General features: G+C 41.1%; 1 protein-coding gene, 1 long non-coding RNA gene and 1 pseudogene across 3 annotated transcripts in view; 2 read left to right on the top strand and 1 right to left on the bottom strand.

Annotated features, from left to right (window-relative positions):
• The window catches only part of LOC111332589 (uncharacterized), a 279,730-nt gene that overhangs the window by 217,569 nt on the left and 36,728 nt on the right, over positions 1–25,433 (top strand). The window lies entirely within an intron of this gene.
• LOC111332239 (uncharacterized) lies at positions 11,543–15,744 on the top strand. The gene is made up of 2 exons (XR_015989783.1): positions 11,543–11,737; positions 15,571–15,744. It is a non-coding gene; the product is annotated as an uncharacterized LOC111332239 (long non-coding RNA).
• On the bottom strand, positions 16,139–17,857 carry LOC148726798 (uncharacterized; annotated as a pseudogene).

The following is a 25,433-nucleotide window of genomic DNA, read 5'->3' as shown; positions in this document are numbered from 1 at the left end:
ACTTTAAAATACATTTTGAACTCTATTGGCGAAGCTCTCCCCATTTTTCCTTTGTTTGCTTAAATAAAACAAAGCTCTCTGGAAACGGTACGGGTCTAAATGCCACGCTCGACCTAGAGACACCACACCTCCGCAAATGCAAATCCCGTTGACGCCATTTGATGTGTTTCAGCTAATCAGGGTGAACGTTCCCACGCTACGAAAATTAAAAGGAAACTTGCAACATTGCTTCATCGTGCTTGGCGAAATGGCAGACAAAGATAATGGTTCGAAATCCCATAAGGGAAAAAAATTCAAAAGTACAGCCTAGCGTTCAAAAAAGAAGTGATTGCTTATGCCGAAGCAAGGGGGAATCGACCTGCCTCTAAGCGATTCTCAATTGATGAAAAGAGAGTACGAGAATGGCGAGCTAAGAAAAGTAATATTGAAGGTTTGCTTGGATCTACCAAAGGAAAGCAACGGAGCAGATTGAGTGGAGGTGGTAGAAAACCATTAAGTGCGAAACTGGAGGAACTCCTGTTGGAATGGATTGAAAAGGGGCGTGCTCGCGGATTACGAGTCTCGTGTAAGCTTATAATGAAGAAAGCGGAAGCTACTTATCATGATATGACGGAAAACAACTTAGTGGACAACGACGACTTTAAAGCTTCCAGAGGTTGGCTGGAAAATTTTATGAAGCGAAATCGTCTGTCATTGAGAAGAAAAACTTACGTTCCCCAGGAAGATCCGGAGAGAATGGTTGCAAAACTAAAATCGTGTGTAATCCAGGTTAGGCGATTACAAGAAAAGCACAAGTACAAGCCTTCTGACATCAGTGCAATGGATGAAACCCCAGTTTGGTGCGATGTGTTATCAGAGACAACCGTTGACGCAACTGGGAAGAAATCCATCACTCTAAAATCGACCGGTCACGAAAAAGCTAGGGTTTCGGTCTGTCTCGCTGCAAAGGCCGATGGAACTAAACTAAAACCTATGGTGGTATTTAAAGGAGCAAAGCGAGAAGTTCCAGCTTTAAAACAAAAGTTCCAACATCGAGTAGTTGTTGCATGGTCAGCAAACGGATGGATGGACACTGAGTTAACCAAGATCTGGGTTGACTCTGTTCTTGGATCATTTTCATTCAATCAGAGGCTGTTTGCCTGGGATTCCTACGAGTGTGACATGGAAGATAGCATCACTGATTCATTAAAATCTGAGAAAATCGATCGTGTAATTCTGCCTGGAGGTTGCGCTAAATACATTCAGGATTATTCAGCTGGAATAAGCCCTTTAAGTCCTCGTGCACAGAGAAGTACGATAAATGGCCGGAAACAGCTGGAATTAATGAAGAAACTACCGCTGGAAATCTGAGAGCCCCGCCAAGACGAGCTGTATTACAATGGATTTTGGACGCTTGGGCTGAGCTTCCAACAGAGGTTATCAAACGTTCCTGCACAAGCTGTGCCTTGAACCTCCCTGTGGATGGCTCGAACGACGACACCATCCATTGCTTCAAAGAACGGCAGCCATACAGCACGGGGAGAGCTATGCTGCAGACGCAATTGGATATTTTGAGGGAACCAGATGCAAATCCTTTCGCGTGCACAGATTCAGATGTCGAAGAGGCTTACCCTCCCAGGCTGGAGCTCGTAGATTCTGATAAAAAAGGAGACAGTGACATCGAAATTGACTGAACGTTGTAAATTGTTCTACAACGATAAAGGAGTTCGCTCTCACCGCTGATGTTTTCGCTTTCGTTATCATGAAACGCTGGGGGATTTCTCACCACATGAATTTCTCTCGTAATTTTAGATTTACTATCAGTTTAGCATCAGTCCATAGGATTTTTGACAGATAGAAAGTGTACCGTTGAATAAATATAAAGAAAAAGTAAATTAGTCTGGTGCAATTTTTAAATAAGCGTCGCCCTCAAATAAGCGCCGCACTTGTGGCGTGAAAAATTAAATAAGCACCGCGGCGGTAACTCGAGTAAATACGGGTATATTGAAAATAAATATACATGATAGAGACTGAAAAGCTGGCTTTGATACGAATACTGGGTGTTAATAGTTACAAAATGTTATCGGTGCTCAAATTATAGAAAGGGTTACATGCAAAACCGTCAGTCAGGCCAAAATGCATGTGAGCTGGTTTACAAGCTTCATAAAAATTCGATTACTGAGCGTGAATTGAAAAATCAGATACTTTTATTTTCAGCCTCTCTTCACCACGATACAGCACGGGCAGAAAAAACTTTGGTCTTGTATCGTCACAAATCTCGAGAAATTCAGTGAGAATCTCAGAATCATACAGCGTCTTCTTTTTGGTGTTCTCGTTCTTGTTCTCTTGTTGCTCGGAAAATGCATTTACACCTTCGTCGCTTGCCACAACATATCTTGCGGCCTATTATTTCAAACAGAAAACAAACCAAGTTTATTCAGCAAAGTTTAATAAGGCGGGAGTTGTAACGTCCTTGCTCAATATTTCTACTAGTGTTACAGACGCAGAAGACGTCAATCGGTTCGCAGATGTGGTGGTCACATTGATTCTACGAGTGTTTTAGTTCCTGTTAAAACATTTCCATTCATTCAAAAATGGGGCCAAAGTATATTGCTTTTGTCTAACGGTGAAATATCAAATCGACATATCCTATATTTTTTTACAGGAAGATATTGAGTTCGAAGACCTGGAATTAAGCGATCCTGATTCAAATGACTTTACTCAGCGTCCGGCAGAGTACATGGACTTAAAAGAATCAAGCACAGATGATTCTCAAACACAAATTGCTGACTAAGTTGCTGATTACGCGCCACTTCATCCATCAACACGGTCCTGGGTAGTGTCAAGGGATCATGTGACAATAGAAAAAATCGTTGGCAAGGGAGCTTTCGGCCAGGTTGCAAAGGGAACAGCCGTGAGTGTTATTCCCGCCCTTTAACCGAGATAAAAAAAATTTACATTACGTGGAGTGTGTTGAAAATCGTCGTGGACTTCTATTGTAAAGGAGAGGATAAAGCTTTTAAGTGATTCACGATTTCCAGCCGGTGAAAAGAATGGAAAGTCTTCGGCATCACATCATTGATTTCCTATTGAACAATGACTAGTATAACAAATTTGGGTTCGGTTCATATGAGCTCAAGCTCTACCAACTTATAAAAAATAGTACAAGTCCACGCCGTTTCACATTTTAAACATAAAACCTTGGGCGTCCTGCAATATGGACTTTGGTAGCGTCTTGAGGAACTCTCTCAAGCGGATAACAAAGTGAGCGGCAAAGTGCTGTTCTCAGCCTGACTTATAATACTCAGTGCCCCAGTCTATAGTGCATTTCCAGTCTGTCCATTTCGGGAACTTCTGCCCTCTGAGACAATTTCCGACGAAAGGGATGTTGTCGTGAAAGAATGGATAGAGAGTCACAGACCAGTGAGACAGAGGACTGTTGGAGTAGAGAGCACAAAGGACAAAGAAGACGTATCCCCCCCCCCCCCCCCCAGCTGTTCACCCACAACTCAAACCTATGTGTGTAAAGATTCTTATGCATGAGGAATGTGAGGAAGACGACGAATCTCCTTATGTTGTGGCTACAAGAGAGCTTTTTCTCCAACTATAACCTTTGTTAGCGACGCAAGTATACCGCAATTCCAAATCAGCGTTGCACTTGAACCAACACAGGTTGATGAGTACGAAAGCGACTCGGAAAGTGAATTCAGGGAAAATGAATATGAAGAGTTAAGGGAATATCGTATAACTAGACTTTCCGCTACAAGATCTGGTCGGTAAATTGATGCCTCAGCAAAGCTCCGTTTATGAATTCACCTCAACACTTCTTCCCACATCAGTCAAAAAATTGTTGAGGGTACTCTTATACCGTACATTCATACGTCAGCGTACGTTCATCGAGATATGAAGGACGTGGGAAGTTTGGAGAGCACAAAAGATGCGTAAGAGTTGCTAGAGGCGTAGCCGAGAGCAAATCTAGCTTCTTGAGTGCTCTCCAAACTTCCCGCGTGCTTCATATCTCGATGAACGCACAGCTGACATATGAACTATTTGTTTTATAACATTTTCAACCCGATGGTTTAAATGTTGCAAAAGAGGTAAGTATTAATTAAGAGCCGCTCCTTTGAAATGTTTACATTGCCGACAGATTACTGTACTGGGACTTGTTTTCATAGCAACTGTAAAGAGAATAAAATACTCTTAAAAACATTTGAGATAGAAGTATTTACCTTTGAATGTTCCAACGGACCAGTTTGTCATTTGGCTGGTTCTTTCAGAGTGTCTCTCTACCAAAATATTTTCGGCAACTCGGACTCACTCAGAGTTGCGAAACGGGATGACGGCCGTGCTTGTTCTTTGTTTTCTTTTACTTTTCGTTCTTTTTGGGGAGTTAAAACTCCATTCTCAAAGAAAAAGTAGGCATTTCTTCCTCATCGGCTTGCTCACAATTTTCCATCTTTGGACTAAATTTCCACCGAAGTCTTAACCAGTTAAAATCTCAAAGTAAATAATTCGCGGAGAATAGATTTTCTCGAGGGATTTGTTTGCTGACGTCATGAGGGTGCACAATAGGAATATGAAGTACGCTCGCGCAAATGAATTTCATTAGACAAATTTACTAGCTATATTATAATTTATTTTGGTACATATTAAGAGTGCTTTGACAAACTTGCCTAGGTGTCTCGGGGATGTAAGATTGTATGTAAACGTGTAGTCTCATCGTCCGGGTGAGTGTAGTCCTGAGAAGGACTGTTGTCGGTGGTAGTGACTGACGTTTCGACAACCTGTGCGGAAGTCATCATCAGAGTCAAGTAAATGATTGTTGTCAGTAGAATGTTCTTATTCCAGTTCGTGTTAAATGATCGGTTGGTTTTGCCGTGATGTTATTGGCTGTAAGACTCAAGTGACGTAAGTCGGTCGTGATTGGTCTGTTTCGATCAGTCGGTAAAGTTAGGTCGTTCTTTTTCGGTCGTTTGTGATGTTTATGTCGTGAATGAGTCGTTTGTATGGAGCGGGTAGTTGTTGACATCTGTCTGTTCCCTATCTGTTCCTCGGTTCGTCTTTAACGTTGGTTAGTAACTGACGTAGTGTGGTGATGGGTTTGTGAGCGACGCGGATATTGAAGGGTAGTTAGATGCGCGAGATGTTTTCAGACATGCCTTTTATGTACGGTATGGTTGCTGTAGTCGTAGGGGTTGCGGTGTCGTTTGTTTCGGTAGTGGTAGTGGGTCGGTGAGTGTTTCGTCGGATGAAGTCGTTGTTGTAGTTGTTCTTCGTAAAAACAAGGACAAATACAAAGACAAAGACAAAGACAAAGACGAACCGAGGAACAGACAGGGAACGATTTATAAGATCAATTGTTCCGACTGCGAAGCCTCCTATATCGGTGAGACTGGCAGAAACCTCACAACAAGACTGACTGAACACAGACGGGCGACGAGGAAAGGTGATGTCAGCAATCACATTGCTGAACACTATCGACTTACCAACCACAACATTGACTGGGACTCTGCGCAATGCCTAACCTACAGCACTGACTATTTTCAACGACTGACTCTGGAAAGCTGGTTTACTAACTTAGGACAGACTCCCCTAAACAGATGTCAACAACTACCTGCAACATACAAACGTCTCATTCACGACATAAACATCACAAACGACCGAAAAAGAACGACCTAACTTTACCGACAGATCGAAACAGACCAATCACGACCGACTTACGTCACTTGAGTCTTACAGCCAATAACATCACAGCAAAACCAACCGATCATTTCACACGAACTGGAATAAGAACATTCTACTGACAACAATCATTCACTTGACTCTGATGATGACTTCCGCACAGGTTGTCGAAACGTCAGTCACTACCACCGACAACAGTCCTTCTCAGGACTACACTCACCCGGACGATCAGACTACACCTTCAAATGTTACCCCCGGGTTCAAACCATTTACTGCATTGTATGTAAACGCGGGCTATTTTAATTTCCGACCGCAGCAAGGCAGGTTACCTCAACTACCTGGTGTCCCCCTACCATACATAGCTTAGTCGACCACTCCCCATGGGGGCTTTTCAAGGCCAATTCCAACCCATCCCAGCCCAGGGGAGGACATCCACGACAAAGTAATCTCGTGCGTGGAAAATTAACGTCTCCTACCCCTTCGTCCTCATCCGACAAGACTAGAATATCTATCCATTTCTTGATTATAGAAAGGTAGCAATTTCTCCTCATTTATTTTCAGACCATGCGTATTGGTCCGGCCGGGGCTCGAACCCTCGACCTCCCGCACAACGCAATCCGGCGCTCTAACCAATTGAGCTAACCGGGAGGCGGTTGTAAACATTATCATGTAAACAGGCCCTAATTAGAGTCGACTTCACAGTTTTGGCCATTTCATTAGGATGTGTGACAGCAGCTCAGAGAAAGTGTTAATATTGAGTGAAATGTCAACGATTTGCCACGATGAAAAGGCGTTCTTGAATATGGTGTTAGTGATTGCAAAATCGAACAGCAACAGAAAACCTTCTTGAAAAATCCAGAGGTTAGGTCTATAACAAAATTCTGCTCATGAGGTTTGTACTTGTAATAGTAAAGTTTTGTTTGAAACTAATCATAAATTATTGTTAGAGGTCTTAGAAGTACGCCTCACTCCACTCCGTCAAAAGAAGACGAAATAGGCCTCAAAATAGTTGAAAGTTTATTATAAATGATGAAAATCATCGAGTAAAGTTTTTCTGATTACCTAAAACTTAACCGTCAGCCGTCAAAGACCCTAAAACTTAAACGTCAGTCGTCAAAATGGGAAAAAATTAACCATCAGTTGTCAGAGCTACCCCTCACTGAGACCCTCTTTCCTTCCTTTGATAACAACAAACTTGGACCACACTGAACTTGACGCTAGGTTGTGCTTTTTTAGGTTTTTTAGCCGTTTTACTATAGGTAAAGCATTCTAGATAGCGCACAATGATTGAAAGTCCCAGTTTTTACTGCAAGTTCTGTGAAAGTTAAAATTAGCGAAAAGACCTCTATTTTTGTTACCTCTGACTTCTCAATGGGCAATTTACGCAGCTGATTATTGTAGAAATTTATCTTTAGATGACGCTTCGGAATCGGACAAAAGGGATTTGATAAATGAACTGTACACGATGAAGCAACTAAAACCACATCCTCGCGTCATCCGCCTTCTGGGATGTGTTACAGAATCCGGTGAGTTGTTTTCTTTAACTGTTGATGAGAGATTTCTCTGTAAGACGTAAATGAGGTAAAGAAAACTGGACTTGTTTCCCCCTCATTCTGTAATTCTCTTACACAAATACCTTTTACTGAGCATTGTTGGAATATCCCTGCTAATTACGTACCAGTGCTTTTTTTCTTCTTTTTTCCAGGGGCATTGCTGGTGTTGATTGAGTATGTGCCCTTTGGAGATCTGCTGGGTTACCTGAGAAAGAGCCGTGGATTAAATGACACCTACTTCGACGACCCTGATATCAGACCACAAACAAATTTGACGTCGCAGCAGCTTATGAAGTTTTCTTGGCAAATCGCTGATGGAATGAGTTACTTGTCCTCAAAATCTGTGAGTTTTAACTGCAAAAAAACTGTAGAAAAGGTGATCCAATCTCAGTGTTCAATGTAAATTTCCCAGGTTATGATTCAATAGTTTCATTTCACTGCAGTAACTTTGGTGTCTTCAGTCTTTCGGTTCATGACTGTAGACTCATTGTGATATGTCATGTCTCGCACTAATTGACTTAGTTGGATCATTCCTAATCTTTACCGAAGCAGGAAATTATCTCAAAAGAGAAGTATTCATTTGCAATCATTTCAATGTCACTTAATTTTGTTCTTTTTGTTTAATCATCGCAATCATGACTACTTTTTAGTCGTGCGAATCCTGTGGATTTTTTCATTTTACAACCTCTTAAATGGTATTATTACATGACTCGGGCAGTCAGACGGCCAATAACTAAAATCAACCAATCAAAATGCTCTATTGCCGGTCCAATATTCTCTAAGTATTGGACCGGACACTATCCCGAATAGTCGCGAATGATACCACGCTTGTGTCCCTCTGAACTTCAGTCGTATAATAAGTCTCTTATTAACCAAGCTTGCAAGGGACCGAACTGGAAGAATATCGGCCCTCGGTCTTTTTTGTACGGATCTCGCTGCGCTCGGTCCGTACTGTCAAGACCCCTGGCCAATATTCTCCCAGTACGACCCTCGCGCTTGGTTAATAAGATATATTTACATAACAAAGATTGATTCCCTTCATATAGGAATCATCATCTTTGATTGGTTATCATTTCCTGTGATTAGATCATCCACCGAGACCTGGCAGCTCGTAATGTGTTGGTTGGGGAAAACGAAACATGTAAAGTAACAGACTTTGGTATGGCCAGAGATGTGAAGCAGGAAAATATTTATGAACAAAAGACAAAGGTATGCGAAAATGAACTTCAACTTTGTAATAACGAAGGTATCATTTGTTAGTGTAGAACATTGCCGAGGCCTCGCTCAAAAGTCAAACAACATTTAGTTCTCGAATCTTTAGGCTCTATATTTGTTAAATATGTCGTTGTTTTACAGGTATATATCTAGCCCTTTTATGAGATAATATTTTGATCCCTAGAGTCGTATGTCAGTGAAGTGGACAGCTTATGAGGCGCTGTTATATGGCACACATACCACCAAAAGTGATGTGTAAGTACAGGCAGTTACTTTTTGTAATATCGCTACGCATTCGATATCAGTGTGAGGTAAATCCTGCCAAATAGTCTGCACCGTAGCATCGACTGTTTTCCACTGCATCAAGCGACCGGGAGTAATGCCACCGCCATTGGATGGTTCCAAGCGTGTCGCTAATTCAACTTCCACCATTTTTTTCATATGTGTTTCATAATTGGTTCGACCTGCTTCTAAGAGCGCTACTTACATTATATCACATTTATCTCGCTAACTTTTAGATGGAGCTATGGAGTTGTCCTCTATGAGATTTTCACAATAGGTAACAATTCAAGTCATTTGAGACACGTAACTACAATTAGAGAAACATATCAGTTACAAAGCATAATCAAGAACTTTGCAGATCAGCGTTCACTGATGAAACTGAGTAAACCGCGAAAATCAATTTAAAACGAATCATAGATATGTACGATAAACTCGCACAGTAGTCTAGCTGCTTCGATTGAAAAACAGGAGGTAGAATTTAATTCATAAAATTTATCGATTTTACTTATAATTACGTATGATGTGCTATCACTACCCATGGTCAACTCTGAATGACCACAGCCCGTTACTTCCACTCTTCCAGAGATGATTGATTTTGAAATATACTTTTTCACTTCTTGAGGAAAGTCCAAAGAAAATATGCATTGTTTTCAGGTGGTTCACCATATCCACGGACGGATGGCAGGGAAATTCCAAAATTACTCCTGCAGGAATAAAGACTGCCTAAGGCTACAACATATGGATGATAAGTTGTAAGCTGTTGATACGATCTCATTTCGTCGAAATTGTAAGGGTGAGCGTATGCCAGCCATGACTTGTCTTTTTCCCATTCCGACAGAGAAGTATTTCGCTTAATAATAGTTACAGCTACGGTGTCCCACAGGTGCCACTGCTGCTCACTGTAAAACAAACACGTTTCTAATTAAAACCTTGCTTTCTCTTTGCAATTGTTCTTGTTTTCCGTACCAATATAAGCCTGTTGCTTGGAAATGAGCCTCCTCTGTAGAAATCCGCTTCTTCCGTAGAAATGAGCCTCTTCCGTATAAATGAGCCTCCTCCGTGGAACTGAGCCTCCTCCGTAGAAATGAGCCTCCTCCGTAGAAATGAGCCTCCTCCGTGGAACTGAGCCTCTTCCGTAAAAATGAGCCTCCTCCGTAGAAATGAGCCTCTTCCATAGAAATGAGCCTCTTACAAAGAACTGAGCCTCCTCCGTAGAAATGAGCCTCCTGCGTGGAAATCAAAGTACTGGTACCTATAGCCCAGGCTTCTCTCTAGTAGCAGTCCGCCATTTTTGATAATGGCGAATTTTTGCAACTCATGTGGCGAGAGTCTGGGCCAGTATGCCATGGCCAATTTTTGCCCCGAAAGTGCACGCAGGTTAATGATCGTTTCTTTTTTTTTCTTTCTGTGTTTGAAATGTGATTTCATATTTTATACAAAACCTGATAAACGATGATGTTTAAATGATGTTCCTAATCAAGTCTTCATCAACGCCGTGTATTTTCTTTTTCACATGATTATAGCCCTGAAGTCTCCTTTTAAGAGTGCGAACACTCATAGTGATGACATGGTAGACCTATGTGCAGCAGATCTGTGATTTTTTTATAATCATAACCCAAATGGAATACTTCTCTATTACCAAGCTCTCTATCACATTGAACTCTAAAAAAATAATGTTTCAAAACTATTTGTAATTGCCAAGCTTGTTGGTAGCACAAGTACCCCAGTATTTCTTAGTATTGCTAATATTCAAACAACACCAAGATTATGGGGTGCGTGTCCACCCGGATTAATTATAGTAATACCCTAGTCTATACTGCAACGATTCAGGTGAAATATAGGTAGGCCACCAGTAATATTTTGGGAATAGTTAATAAAGATAAGGCCTTGACAGCACACATGAATATCCAACTAGAAAGTAAAATATTTCAGGGAAGACAATATAATCAAGCTACACTAAAATTTAATTCTTAAAAACTGTGTTGTTTTCATTCCTCTTTTGCATGAAGCAGGCTAACTTCATTTAGCTGTAGTACTCAAACATCGCTTCTCAGGTTTCATATAAAATATGAAATCACATTTCAAACACAGAAAAAGAATTGCGTGTACTTTCGTGCCACATTTGGGGCAAAAATTGGCCATGGCATACTGGCCCAGACTTTCGCCACATGAGCTGCAAAAATTCGCCATTATCAAAAATGGCGGACTGCTACCAGAGAGAAGCCTGGGCTATAGGTACCAGTACTTTGATTTCCACGGAGGAAGCTCATTTCTACGGAGGAGGCTCATTTCTACGGAGGAGGCTCATTTCTACGGAGGAGGCTCATTTCTACGGAGGAGGCTCATTTCCACGGAGGAGGCTCAGTTCTACGGAGGAGGCTCATTTCTACGGAGGAGGCTCATTTTACGGAGGAGGCTCAGTTCTACGGAGGAGGCTCAATTCTACGGAGGAGGCTCATTTCTACGGAGGAGGCTTTGTTCTACGGAGGAGCCTCATTTCTACGGAGGAGGCTTTGTTCTACGGAGGAGGCTCATTTCTACGGAGGAGGCTCATTTCTACGGAGGAGGCTCATTTCTACGGAGGAGGCCCATTTTACGGAGGAGACTTTGTTCCACGGAGGAGGCTCATTAATACGGAGGAGGCTCATTTCTACAGAGGCTCATTTCTACAGAGGAAGCGGATTTCTACAGAGGAGGCTCATTTTTAAGCAACAGGCTTACGTTTGTATGGAAAACAAGAACAATTGCAAAGAGAAAGCGAGGTTTTAATTAGAAACGTGTTTGTTTTACAGTGTGCAGCAGTGGCACCTGTGGGCCACCGTATGCAGCCGCATGTCAAAGTTAAAAGTTTCTTTAGAGTAAACATTTATTTCTTAGTATGTTTGTTTCTTTGTTTGTTAAACGTGTTCCACTTCATAAATACCAGGTACAAGATAATGATGAGATGCTGGAAAAATGACCCGGATGATAGACCTACATTCACCGAAATGAGGAATCAGCTTAAGGACATGGAGACCCTACACAAGGTGAAACTTGTAATAATCAATAAAAAATTTGATTTTCAAAATGGCTGGATTAAAGCCTAGCCAGTTACGCTCTCTAAATCAAACTTTTACGGCTAGACCACTGTTCAGCAGGTATTAATGTCGTCTGATTTAGACATAACTGGTTGGCTCGCATTTAGTTACGTAACCAACATTCTTCGAAGTGATTAGTTATGGTTTACAACTGGCTTTTGCAATCTCCAGATATTACATATTTCGAGAGGTGAGAACAGCCATGAGCTTAGATAATAATAATAATAATAATAATAATAATAAATAATAATAATAAGCCGGTCTAGAAAAGGAAAATTAAGGCGCTTCCTTCCCTCCACTAGCCTGGGTGGACACCTTGGGCAAGTGTTAGCACACCCTTAGCCTCCCTTAACCAGTGTTACGGTCCCACTGCCTTGTGGTGGCTAGGGATAGCTAAAGGGTAAGGGAGCAAACCCCGACAGAAAAACCGGAGTGGAGCCCCGTAAGGAATTTTTGACGCTATATCATTTTCTGGCAACTCCTGCAGTCGACCTGGTCCCAAACGTACTGGCCCTGCCCTTCCTTCGGACTCTATCAGCAAGACCGAGAGGGGGATTCTGAGACTGGGGCAAACCAGTATCTCAATATCAACTGCCCAGGCAAGCGCATGGAGAGGCAACTTCAGCATGCCCTGCGGCTTCGCCTGGCATGGAAACAGACGGGGTAGTGGCAGTTACCGGTTTTAAGTCATGGCTTGAATGGCGTAGAGCCAGACGCCAGGGATCATTCCTGACAGTGGGAGGGGCTTTTTAGCCCCATTGGATAGCTACCGCTCGCTTAAACTGGGCAGCCCCCAGTCAATAAGGTGCTTTCCCGCCACTGCCCGCCTGTCTTGCTGGGGTGAGCAGGACTTAACAGTCTGACAAGTGGGCTGCGACTTATGCACCTAAGAATCAAGGATCTATTAGAAGAAGACCAGCTCTTACACCAGGGAGTTGGAACGTCCGAACGATGCTGACCGGACTTACCAAGGACATACGCGACGTTGATGGGGCACGCAAAACAGCTGTCATCAGCAGAGAATTGGTTAGGCTCAAAGTTGATATCGCTGCTTTACAGGAAACGCGCATAGCTGTTTTCGGAGGCCTAACGGAAAAGGAATACACATTTTTCTGGCAGGGTAGAGATGAAGATGAGCCTAGGGTACATGGAGTTGGTTTTGCTGTCAGCAACAAGCTAGTGCATATGGTGGAGCCAGGCTCAACCAAGTCTGAGTGCATCATGCACATAAAACTCAATACCGATCTAGGTCTCACCAATTTGCTTTCTGTCTACGCTCCAACCCTGACTTCGAGTACCGATGCCAAGGATACCTTTTACAGCCAATTGGATGATGCTATCAACCACATCCCAAACAACGAAGTGCTGATTCTACTCGGTGACTTCAACGCTAGAGTGGGCGACGATCAAGGCTCCTAGCCTGATTGTCTTGGTCACTTTGATGTTGGCAAATGCAATGAAATTGGTCAACGCCTTCTGGGGCTTTGCACCTATCATCACCTCTGTATTACAAACCCATTCTTTGGCATGAAGCTGCACCATAGATTCTCGTGGATGAAAAATGTAAGATCTGTGCTAACAACTTTTGGATGAATCTCTTTGCTGAAATCCAGTCAGCTGCTGACGCTGAAAATTCTAGAGGCATGTTTTAGGGTATCAAGAAGGCGATTGGACCTACAGAGTCCAAGTCCTCACCACTCAAAACATCAACTGGTGAAATCATTACTGATAAATCAAGACTGATGAAGTGCTGGGTGGAATACTATAGCGAGCTCTATGGTAGATCGAGCTCTGTCCTACCCTCCGTCCTTGACTGCATTGAAAGGCTTCCCATCATGTTTGAAATAGATGGCCCCCCACCAAGGAAGATCTCTCAAAGGCAATCAGTCACATATCGCCTGGAAAGGCCCCTGGGCTTGACTGTATCCCGGCTGAAGTCTTCAAATGCAGTGGAAACTAGTTGCTCGAAAATCTCCACCAGCTACTCTGCAAATGCTGGGAAGAGGGATGCGTTCCCCAGGAGATGAGGGATTCTATTATCTCAACCCTATAAAAGAACAAGGGAGACCGCAGTGATCGCAATAATTACCGTGGTATCTCACTTCTGTGCATTGCTGGAAAGCTGTTTGCCCGAGTAGCATTATACCGCCTTCAAAAGATCGCTGAAAGGGTGTACCCTGAATCCCAGTGTGGTTTCCGCTCTAATCGGACATGATTTTCTCCTTGAGACAACTCCAGGAGAACTGCAAAGAGCAACAACAGCCACTCTACATTGCATTCATCGACTTGACAAAGGCGTTTGACCTTGTTAGTAGAGACGGCCTTTTCAAGATTCTGCCCTTACTTGTCTGTCCTCCTAAACTCCTGAGCTTCATCAAATCATTCCATGATGCGTCTCGGGGTACAGTGCAGTATGACGGAAACAGGTCTGAGGCATTCAATATAAACAGCGTCGTAAAACAAGGATGTGTGCTAGCCCCAACTCTCTTCAACAGCTTCTTTTCAGTTTTACTGAATCATACTTTCAAGTCCTCTGAAGAGGGCATCCTGATACGATCTCGTTCTAATGGTAAACTCTTCAACCCTGCACGCCTTAGAGTCAAGACCAAAGCGCGCAAGGTAGCTATCCGTGACCTTCTCTTTGCCGATGATGTTGCCCTCGTTGCTCACAGCGCTTAAGAACTCCAACTTCTCCTCAATCAGTTTTCTGACGCATGTGAGGCCTTCAGACTTACAATCAGCCTAAAGAAGACGAAAGTCATGTCCCAGGACAATGCAGCCACACCTGCCGTAACGATCACAGATTACATCTTGGAAGCCGCCACACAGTTTACCTATCTCGGCTCCACCACCTCAAATAACGAGTGCCTTGAGGTGGAGATTGGAAAGAGATCTGGCAAGGCTGCAACTAACATGGCTAAGCTGTCTTCCCGTCTCTGGGAGAACAATAAGCTAACTACCCAAACTAAAGTTGCTGTGTATCGTGCCTGCATCGTGAGCACTTTATTGTTTGCTAGCGAGTCTTGGACTACCTACGCTAGTCAGGAGAAGCGCTTGAACATCTTCCATATGAGATGTCTTCGTCGCATCCTCTCCATCTCATGGACAGATAAGGTCTCTAACAATAAGGTACTTGCAAGAGCCAATATCCCCTCGATGTTCACCCTGATAAGAAAGCGCAGATTGAGGTGGCTCGGTAATGTGTACCAGATGGAGGATGGGCGAATCCCTAAGGATCTGCTGTATGGCGAGTTGGAATCCGGTTCGAGGCCTATTGGCAGACCTAAGCTGCGTTTCAAGGACGTATGCAAGAGAGATATGCTCGCCACTGGCCTGCCAACAGATAACTGGGAGCTACACGCTGCAGATTGGAGTGATTGGAGGTCTGTGTGCAGTCTGGCACTCCAGGCAGGAGAGGAAAGACTGCAAGCTGAAGCCGATCATAGAAGAGCTAAGAGAAGAGCAGCAATGAACAAAGCAACGTGTGTTCCAGTGGCATGTGTCTTCGTGTGCAGTGGATGCGGCCGTGTCTGCCGTTCTAGAATTGGGCGTTTTAGCCACGAGAGAAAGTGTTTGTCGCAATTGCGCTAGTCATGGACATGGTCCGACGACTGCCTGCTACTACTACTACTAATAATAATTAATTAATTAATAATAATAATAATAAATAATAATAAATGATAATAATAAATAGTAATAATAAATAATAGTAATTTCATTTTGACGTGAGGGCACACACTCAGTTTTTCATCTCATTACATTGTTTCTTTTTTTCTTCGTAGAGGCTGATCAAAATGAAAATGTATGACAAGCAATTGTATGCAAACGTTGATGACCTGAACGTATAGACAAGCTGGAATTTTTGAATCTCTCGTACATTTTCGTACGCAGTTTTATTAATCACGCATAGTATCTTACTCGCTATTGTCTTGAAATACAAGCTTGTTTGAATAAGACTGGAATTCACTGAAATGGAACCATTGGACAATAGTGAAGAAGACACATTCTGGTCGTATTCCTTTTAAACCCTCCTAATGATTAAAAAGTTTTTCTCAATACAGTCTTAAATCTCTCCCTCTCCCTCTCTTCTTGTCTTTATCACTTGGCCTATATTCAGCACAACGTTGGTAAAGGTAGGCGTGGCACTGGCAACTGAACCCTGGGCCTTCTGATTATGTTGACGAGAGCAGAGTACGAAATGGCGGTTTTATACTGACTTTGTGTCCATTACTTTGTGTGACAAATACTACAGTAAGGGGTAATGTTTTCAACATATGTAAACCATTCTACTGAGGTGGGACTTGAAATGGATATCATAATAACTGAACTTGTTTTGACAAACATTGTTGATTTGCCTTGTTGTTTTCAAGTTATGCTCAGTAGAAATGCGGCCAATCCTTCAAAGTCACCATACATTCATTGAGTGAGATCAAATCGGTTTCTCCCAAAAAAGCTGTTTCTTTATAAAAAAGAGAAATTTGCCAACCTTCAGAGGTAAGCTTCTTTTATTTCAATCGTCTCTAATGAATTAAGGTGCCGAGCTGAGTTAAAAAAATCTTGTTCTACAAAATTTTGTTTAACAAACTCTTCACCAGTCAAAAGATAACAATAAGGCAAAAATAAAAACCACACAAACAAACAAAAAAAACTCATAAAAAAAAGCCCTAAAAAAAAGGAAACAAATGCTACGAAATACAAGCGAAGAGCTGAGTCAGACTGGTCATCTCATTTCTTGCGGAAGCTCTGAAGTCGGTCATTGAAGAATTTCACGGCGTCCGGGTCTTTACACCCCGTACCTGCATCCAGTTGCTGTTGCAGACCCTTGTAGTTAGTTTCGGTGAAGATGGCAAAATGCTGGTTCTTTTGATAGCACGATGACAGAGGAAACTCCTCCTCCTTTTCCGCTTGGGAAATACGGGTTCACATCTGGGCAACTTTCTTCAAACCACTGCACGAAATTGTGAAAAGAATGACACTCAGATAAAGGGAGAAGCAACTTTCATCAGAAACTAATTTTATACCATCATCTAGTCTCTAAGATATTTTCTCTCGCAAACAATGAAGCTCGTTTTCGGGAGTACCTTTTACGAAAATGTTTGGATTTGGTTGAAACTTTCCGATGACATGAATTTTTGAAATCGTCTAGATATTCCTTCAGGAACTGGGAAGGGAGATCTGGGGCGAACCAGAGCTATGACGTCATTTGGAGAAACGTGCTTTACGTTGCCACGAAACATTAGTTTGCAATCGAAGGGAATGGCAGGGGAATAGAAACAAAATAATCAGTTTTACACCAGATGTCTGACCTCCGTGACGCTAACAATAATCTGATTGTTTTTTTTTTTCGCCCGTCACTTTAAATACTGTCCGCATGATGTATGACCTGTTTGTGATCCCTTCAGTATTAGTTGGTGCTACTTGATACAATAACCGTGTGGGAACAAGCTATCCGATTTGTCCCCTATCTTCCGTCCGAGCGATTTAAAGATTATTCATCAGAAACTAGCTACTTTTTGAAATGATGATTCCAGACCTGAGTTCACTACACAGGGCCAATTACTTCAAGCCAGAATTCCTAAAAATCCATATTCATAATTAAGAAAATGAAAGAAAATAATTACACACAAGTATGATGCCACATTATTCATTTAGAACCGACTGCTACTAATCGGGGTCAAAGGTGGTTTCTCCCTGTTTTCAAATGGCAATCGTAAGACAGAGTGGAGGGCATTTTTTCACATAGAGTGGGAGCTTTTGATTATTGAAAAATTTATGTACTCTCGTTACCTTGCTGCCTCGAACAAAAGGATTCCTTCCACTTGGTCCGGAAGGAGGAACATGGAACCATTCACAGCTGAGATGTCTACATCAGCTCCAGGTTGGACAACCTTGTAGTTAGATGACTTACTACCTGCTTCTTTGTCATTGAAGTTTGCATAAGTGTAGAAGATCCAAGCTCCTGAGGTTACATTGGCTTTTAAGAATTCATCACCATTCTTTTTCAGGTTCTTGTCTGAATTTTGCGAACTCCTTGTCCAAGTTGTATTTGTCGGTCAACTTGATAGACATGAAGGATCAAACCTGAAAATAGATTAATATGGAAATATCAACACACTGAGATGCAAATGAGTTTACTACGATTGCTTACTTCGTCCAGCCATTTTTGCGCTGACGAGTCTTTGAAACCCAAAAGTCAACAATTTTAAAAGGAAACAATTTTTTACTTGCCAAATCAGCCCTCCTTAACCGTGGCAATGTAATTGTGGGTGGAGTCGGCCAACTACTGAAAGCTTGAGAAAACTTAAAACTGAGATTTTTTTTTGTGCGTGTGTGTTTCCAAATTGTAAGCTACTGGTTTCCAGCTATTTCTTAAAATAATTTTCCTTACGTGTGTTTTCCAAACGTTATTTCTGGCACGCCAATGTCTTCTTGATGTCTAACGAGACTCCAAACGACACCTTTCCCACTATTCGTGGGATCAGAACTGCGCATGTCATGGACGTGCTGTTTACGACTCGTAAGAAGGATAAAGCACCTAATTTGGCTCCTTAGACATAATCACAACTGCTAAAACTGCCATTCCCCTCAAAATAAAAGATGCAAAAGTGTCAGACAACCAGCGTTTTACGAGGTATTCCTCAAAGAGCAGTTCTCAACAAGATGTTGCTAGATATCTGACAGAAAAAAATTATTTTAAAAGAGAAAAAAACATATATTTTTCATCTATTTGCATGGCTTAGCTTGACCTTAAGTACGAAGATCACAGCTTGTCTATCATATAGTTTCATGACCGCATTCCAGCATGATGGCATTCCAGAATAATGCCATGGAATTATTTCACATTAGCCATTTGTTAGTAAGGGAAATACAAAAATAAGAGGGGGTCACGTTTTTCTAAGACTTTGTCTTATTGCGCAGGAAGAAATCAGAAAAAAGAATTCTTTCGCTGGCGATTTATCGTGTTTTGTGAGTATTTTTGGGAATGCTTCAGTCTGAATGTAAAAAAGAAGAGGCTCTCAGTGGGGTGTTGGCTTTTACGGATGACGTTTAAAATTTTGGCCATTTTACGACTACGGTTAATCCAAAATGACACAAAATGACACATTGTAGACGGGAAAAATTCTTACCATAAACCTTTCTTACGTCTTACGGTTAAAAGTTTTCCATTTGTTCGCCTAACAGCTGAATTTCTTAGCAATTTGAAAGCTAAAGGTTAACCCCTTAGAGACCCTCTAAGAAATGAACAACCTGTTGCTCCTCACGATTTTCTCTCAAATTTGCACGAACAAAAAAATTGTCTGAAAACTGCCGTTTTTTTACAGGATATTTCTCAAAGAGAAAGTTTCAACACGAGATTATTCCATATTTTAACGAGAAAATTGAATTTTGGAAAGGATTAAAAACGCAGAAGTGTTTTCATCTCGTTGCATAAACGTCTTGGTTGACCTTTAGTACCCGGATCATATAACTTGTCTAATTTGATGTTTCACGGTAGCATTCCGGCACGTACTCTTCAGTGTTTTTCTATATTTCCTTGCATAAGCATTCACGCTCTTATGGGCACCCTCCACCGAATAGGCGCCCACCGCCTAGGTCATAATTTCAAACAGGCGCCCTTTTCGAATAAGCGCCCCCCTCCCTCACTTTCTTAGTTAGTTAGGATAAAAAGAAAACTTGTTTCTATTGCCACTTCATTTATAGGTTTTAAAGCTTCGACTACAGTGGAATCAGTACAAGAGCCTAATACAGTAAGCGCCTCCTCCCCCTCGATTAAACGCCCTCCTTCCAAAAAGCGCCTCTCACTTTTATCTGAAAGTTGGAATATGCGCCCGGGCTCTTATCCGAACAAATACGGTACCTTATGATATAATATTCAACGATAGCCATTTGGCAATGAAGTCGGCTTCTCACACGCATTCTCATTGGCCTAGGGAAAACTAAATTGAGTGCTTATTTCAAGAAGTGGTTTGTTCTTTTAGGTGTATTTTTGGCATGCGATGGATACTTTGGTCTGAATGTAAACAAGAAGTGAAATAATCTGATGCGTTCACCCCTCCCACTTAGAGCCATAGGATAAAAAAAAGGGTCTGACGATTGACATTTCACAAAATGTTCTTCAAAGAATAATTCTGAATAATATGTTGCTTGATAATTTGACAGCAAAATTCAATTTTAAAAAGAACAAACGCATACGCCTTTCAAATCATGGCTTGATCGTTTTGTGGTTTCAAATTAGCAGTCCAGTACTTATTCCCCAGTGTTATACCTTTCGTAATCAAATTGATAATGACTCTCGTGACGACCGTAGAACCTTTTCAGTATGCTGTTTGGGTAAACTGAAGCAATCAAGAAATCGCCTTAAGTTTTCTCTTTAATTTGAAGAACCTGAATGATTTAGAGCTACAATTACGATTTTAATTACGGGAATATCCTCCTTGAACTTAACAATTTGATAGCGAGTGAGTTATAAAGAAAACAAATGTTATTCAAATTAAAGAGAAAGCTGTCGCCGAAACATTTTTATTTGTAAAGGTAGTTAAAAGGCTTCCGAACAAATTTTCAAACAAATTTTTTTGAAAAGTAACTGTCCCGATGTGACACCTGTCAATTAAAGAGGAAAGAAGCATACACTTTTGAAGAAACAGCAGTACTGGTGTGACAAACACACACGAGTTAACTGATCATGCGACGATTTTCTCGTAAAGAGAAAATCAGAGATCGTACGGAAAGTATTTTTTATTTCCAACAACGATTAATCTTCGAAGATTTACCTCTGTTCCGTTTTAAAATGTCACAGAAAGTCAAATTGTAAGTGAATGCAGATAGGTGTTTTAGAGTTGTCAGTCTGCTTGTTTGTTTTCTGTAATGGCGTGTGTAAATCGGTGTTTCTTTCACCGAAAAGCTGAAGTCAATGAGACTCTTTCTATCTAGACACAAGGAGATTTAATGCGACTTTTATTCATCCAATTCCTGCGTTTCTGCCGTGAAATTTACGACGAAATAAACAATTTTTAATATAAGAGAAAAATCTAGTTTCCAAATGAGGAATTTACGACGAAAGTGTATTTTAAGATTTTGAACTGCTGCTGAATAAAATGCTTTCTTTGTTAGCCTAAACTTATAAAATCGTTTGTATCTGGCGCATGTCAAACCCATTTGTAGCTTAAAGGTCAAACAGGGATTGTCACTCACTGAATTGGCTCGCCATTAAGTCTTGTGATCGCCTTCGTATGAAATTGTTTTTTGTTGTCGTTGTTGTTGGTCCGCGTTTCACTAGTCAGCGTTTTACTAGTCCGCGTTTTACTAGTCCGCGTTTTACTAGTCAGCGTTTTACTAGTCCGCGTTTTACTAGTCCACGTTTTACTAGTCCGCGTTTTACTAGTCCACGTTTTACTAGTCCGCGTTTTACTAGTCCGCGTTTTACTAGTCGGCGTTTTACTAGTCCGCGTTTTACTAGTCGGCGTTTTACTAGTCCGCGTTTTACTAGTCCGCGTTTTACTAGTCCACGTTTTACTAGTCCGCGTTTTACTAGTCCGCGTTTTACTAGTCCGCGTTTTACTAGTCCGCGTTTTACTAGTCAGCGTTTTACTAGTCCGCGTTTTACTAGTCCGCGTTTTACTAGTCTGCGTTTTACTAGTCTGCGTTTTACTAGTCTGCGTTTTACTAGTCCGCGTTCTACTAGTCCGCGTTTTACTAGTCCGCGTTTTACTAGTCCGCGTTTTGCTAGTCTGCGTTTTACTAGTCCGCGTTCTACTCGTCCGCGTTTTACTAGTCTGCGTTTTACTAGTCCGCGCTTTACTAGTCCGCGTTTTACTAGTCCAGTCCAGTCCAGTCCAGTCCAGTCCACGAAATACCGTATGCCGTTTCGTACACCGCACAAGCCATCGCTTTGCAAATAGTTTTTATTCGCATTTCTTCTATCGTTAATATTGAAAGTTCCTGTCTCGGCGAAAGCCATGACTGAAAAGCGTTTCGTTATCCATGATTCATAACTTTTGGATTCATAACTTTTGGATTTTACACACCTCATTTTGTACACAGCACAAGCCATCGCTTTGCAAATAGCTTTTATTCGCATTTCTTCCATCGTTAATATTGAAAGTTCCTGTCTCGGCGAAAGCCATGAACGAAAAGCGTTTCGTTATCCACGATTCATAACTTTTGTATTCATGACGTTTGGATTTTATTTGAGCTCTTTCCCTGTTTACGAAGCTGCTTTCTTTCAGTGATTGTTGTTCGACCACATTTGTTTAAATAAAGCTTGTCATAATTTAAGGAGGGTGTTCAATCTCAGTATTCATATAACAAACATAATACCACATGGAAACTGCTTTGTACGGTGTTTACACACTCGTTGTTTTGTATCAGAAATCTCACTCGTTCGCTTCGCTCACTTGTTCGATTTCTGATACGCCACAACTCGTGTGTAAACACCGTACGCGCGCACTTTCCATGCAGTATTCTATATTTATGAGTTGTTCCATATACCGTTTAGCAGCTTTGGAGAAATATTTGCCATAAACGACAACCACTAAAGAACAAGCACGTCTACGGGGTACATTCCAGATCGATGACAAGGCTCTAATCCTTCAAGAGGATTACGGGTCAACACTGCCTCAGTTAATTCGATCTTTGATCTTTCGGGTGTTTTGTCGTTCTTGGTCATCTACTGTAGTGCCTCTTAAACATTTTGTACTACCTCATTTATTTTTGCTTCGGTCTTAACATCTCTACACTGTAACTATTTCATATCGTCATCTTATATCCTGCATAACTGTCTCAGTACATTTTGATATTTATTTTTTGTAATTTGCTATTTGTCTCGAAAACTTAACCTAAACTGACTTAATTTTTTTAACGTTTTCTTTATTCATCTATCAGTTGATATCTTGAGGACATACAGGGAAAGCAACATTATATCATTATTCAAAATTTTCTGATAGAAATTTTAATCGATTGGAGTAATAAACAAAGAAATGGTGTCAAGCGGAAAGCGTTTCAGTTTCACACCCAAATAATTGGCTTCAGATATCACCGAGATTGCCTGTTGAAAGCCAATCTGCTGGCAGCCTCTCTTTGGTTTTGTTAAACTGTTTTCATTGGTGCTGCTGGACGAGCACCTTGCGGGCTATGCTTTTAATTTTTCTGCAACATAGTTGATAATTGTTGACTTTCACGTAAACATTACAGACTCTATGCTACACTCAGCTCAAGAAAAGGTTAAAAACTGAGATAAATATGTTCTGATATCACGGTTTTTGAATCGTAACCTTCTAACTCACCTTTACTAGGAAGCTCTTCTGTTTCAAGATAAGTCTAAAGTTACGAATAATCAAGGCTTGGTGAACGTCCCTTTCCCTCTCAAGATCTCATTCACTCCGTAATTACATGCAATTCTTATGATGTTGGTTCAGAGAACTTGTATTGGATCAACTATTGTCCCTTGATTGTTATTTTTCTCTTTTTCCATCACTTCTCTACTTGATATTGTATTAATAATGTAAGGAGAAATTCTGTCTTGGTCACTCATGGGAGGTAAAGGGTAAGATGCCAAGATCTAGAGTTCCGTCAGGGGGAGTAAACTCCCAATCGCTTCACCCTGTAGAAACCAGGATAAGCTCAAACAGTGAACAGCTTAAAGCTCACAATAATTACCTTCTGTATTCAACTTTGATTGACAAAGCTTACAGGAAACTTTGAGATGACTGCGGCTTTTTCAGCCTTAATTGTTCTTTCTACTACACTTGCTTTCTGCTTTGTTTTCATTTGATCTCATCACAGTGTGTAGTTCATGATTCCAGATGGAAAAAGACTTTAAGTTGGTCGTGTTGCATTTATGCTCTTAAATGATGGCAACAATGTTCAGGATCTCCACCTGGTGGCTAGTCAGGAATTAAGTCTGATCTGAATCATTTCTAACAGTAAATTCATTTGTAGGATTACTTGAATGTTAATAAACGTACCAATTTTCACCTTTTTGACTTTGGAAAGCACGGGTGAAAGACTTACTATTTGTTAAGGTTAAAGGTTACTGGATAACATGCAAACTATCAAAATGTACAAAACAAAAGTTACAGTCGGCATACACTGAGATTTTTCAGACAAAACCATTTCGGATGTTGCTGTGAAAGCATTGTTTCCACACTACTTTTCCTTGTGCTGGGTCAAAAAATGCAAGATAGTTGGGATATTTTTTAGCACTACTGCTAAGGGATCGTTCCCATCAACTAATCAAAGGTTTATCATGATCGTACTTTGACGCTACGCCAGGTTTGCATAAATCACATAGTCATCACAAATACAAACCTGCATATAAAGGAATGCATTCTTTGAAATGCAATGTACTAACATCCTTGCTCGTTATTATGGATTACTTTTGGGCTACGGCATTTGGGAAAATAGTCGGGGGAAAAAGATCGCCTGTAACAGCATATGAATTACTGGTCCCTCTAGAACTTCCACGACTCCTTGCATTTTAGGTTTTCAAAAAGATATCAGTTGAACAACGACTGCTTGGGCAGTTCGTGCTTGTACATAGTTCTCAATAGCCACGACCCAAATAGCTCTGCAAAAAAAAATGTAAATAAAAAGTAAATAGAAGAATGATTTGGTTAGTTTTCTCCCTCATAAACCACAACACTGTATCACCATATATCTACTTAGAGAGCATAGGTTAACAGAGATGATATGCTACCTTTTCATAGTATAGTGGTTCAAACGTGGACCTTTGGCCATTTTGGCCACTAGTAGCCGTTTAATCATTTTGGCCACCAGGGCCGTTCGGGCAATAGCCGGATCGAAATGCACCAATCACAACAGATCTCCATGATACGTAATGCTGTACCGCAACCAGTCGACCCCATCGCTTGAAGAAGACTTGCAGTAAGCAGTCGAAACGTCGAGTTCTACACCTAGTGACCTTGAGACAACAGATATATAAACTGTTTATGAGTTGCAAGATGGAAACAAACTCTCAAATAGCATCTCATTAACCAGTTCAATAACCACCCTTCCCCCCCTCCCAGGACAATTTTGAAACAGCGCGTAAAGTTCATCGACTCCTTTCGCCAGTTCCTTCTCAAAAATCATAGAGTTAAAAAGGTGTTTGATAAGATATTCCCTAAGGAGTAATTCTCAAACGCGATAATGCTCGATATTTTAGGAACCTTTTTACTTTGAAAAGGTTAAAAACGTGTAAGTCCTTCATCTGTTTGCATGGGTTGACAAAACTTTAAGCTTGATTGTTTCCTTATCGACAGCATTCCAGCACGTACTTCACGGTGTTATACCCGACGTGTTGATGTTGTTTCAGTAATAGCCATTTGAATCCAAGGAAAAGACAGCAAGAGTTGCGAGTGCGTTTTTCTTAGACATTATCTTGATGTACAGGGGAAAATAAGAAAAAAAATGTTTCTTCAGAGACTGTTTGCTGTGTTTTGAATATTTTTAGCGAGTGATGAATGCTTCATTCTCAATGTATTTAACAGCCTGACGCGGCTGACGGTTGCCTTTCAAAATTGCACGAATAAAAGAAATATATGAATACTGGCGTTTTCCACGATATTTCTTAAAAATAATTCTTCTCGTGACGTTTTTCGATAATTTAAGCGCAAAATTGAGTTTTAAAATCACAAAACGGGTTAGT

Source organism: Stylophora pistillata, chromosome 7, assembly GCF_964205215.1.
Source record: "Stylophora pistillata chromosome 7, jaStyPist1.2, whole genome shotgun sequence".
Lineage (NCBI taxonomy): Eukaryota > Metazoa > Cnidaria > Anthozoa > Scleractinia > Pocilloporidae > Stylophora > Stylophora pistillata.
Note: the sequence above shows the minus strand (reverse complement) of the source record. Positions and strands in the feature narration are given on the sequence as shown.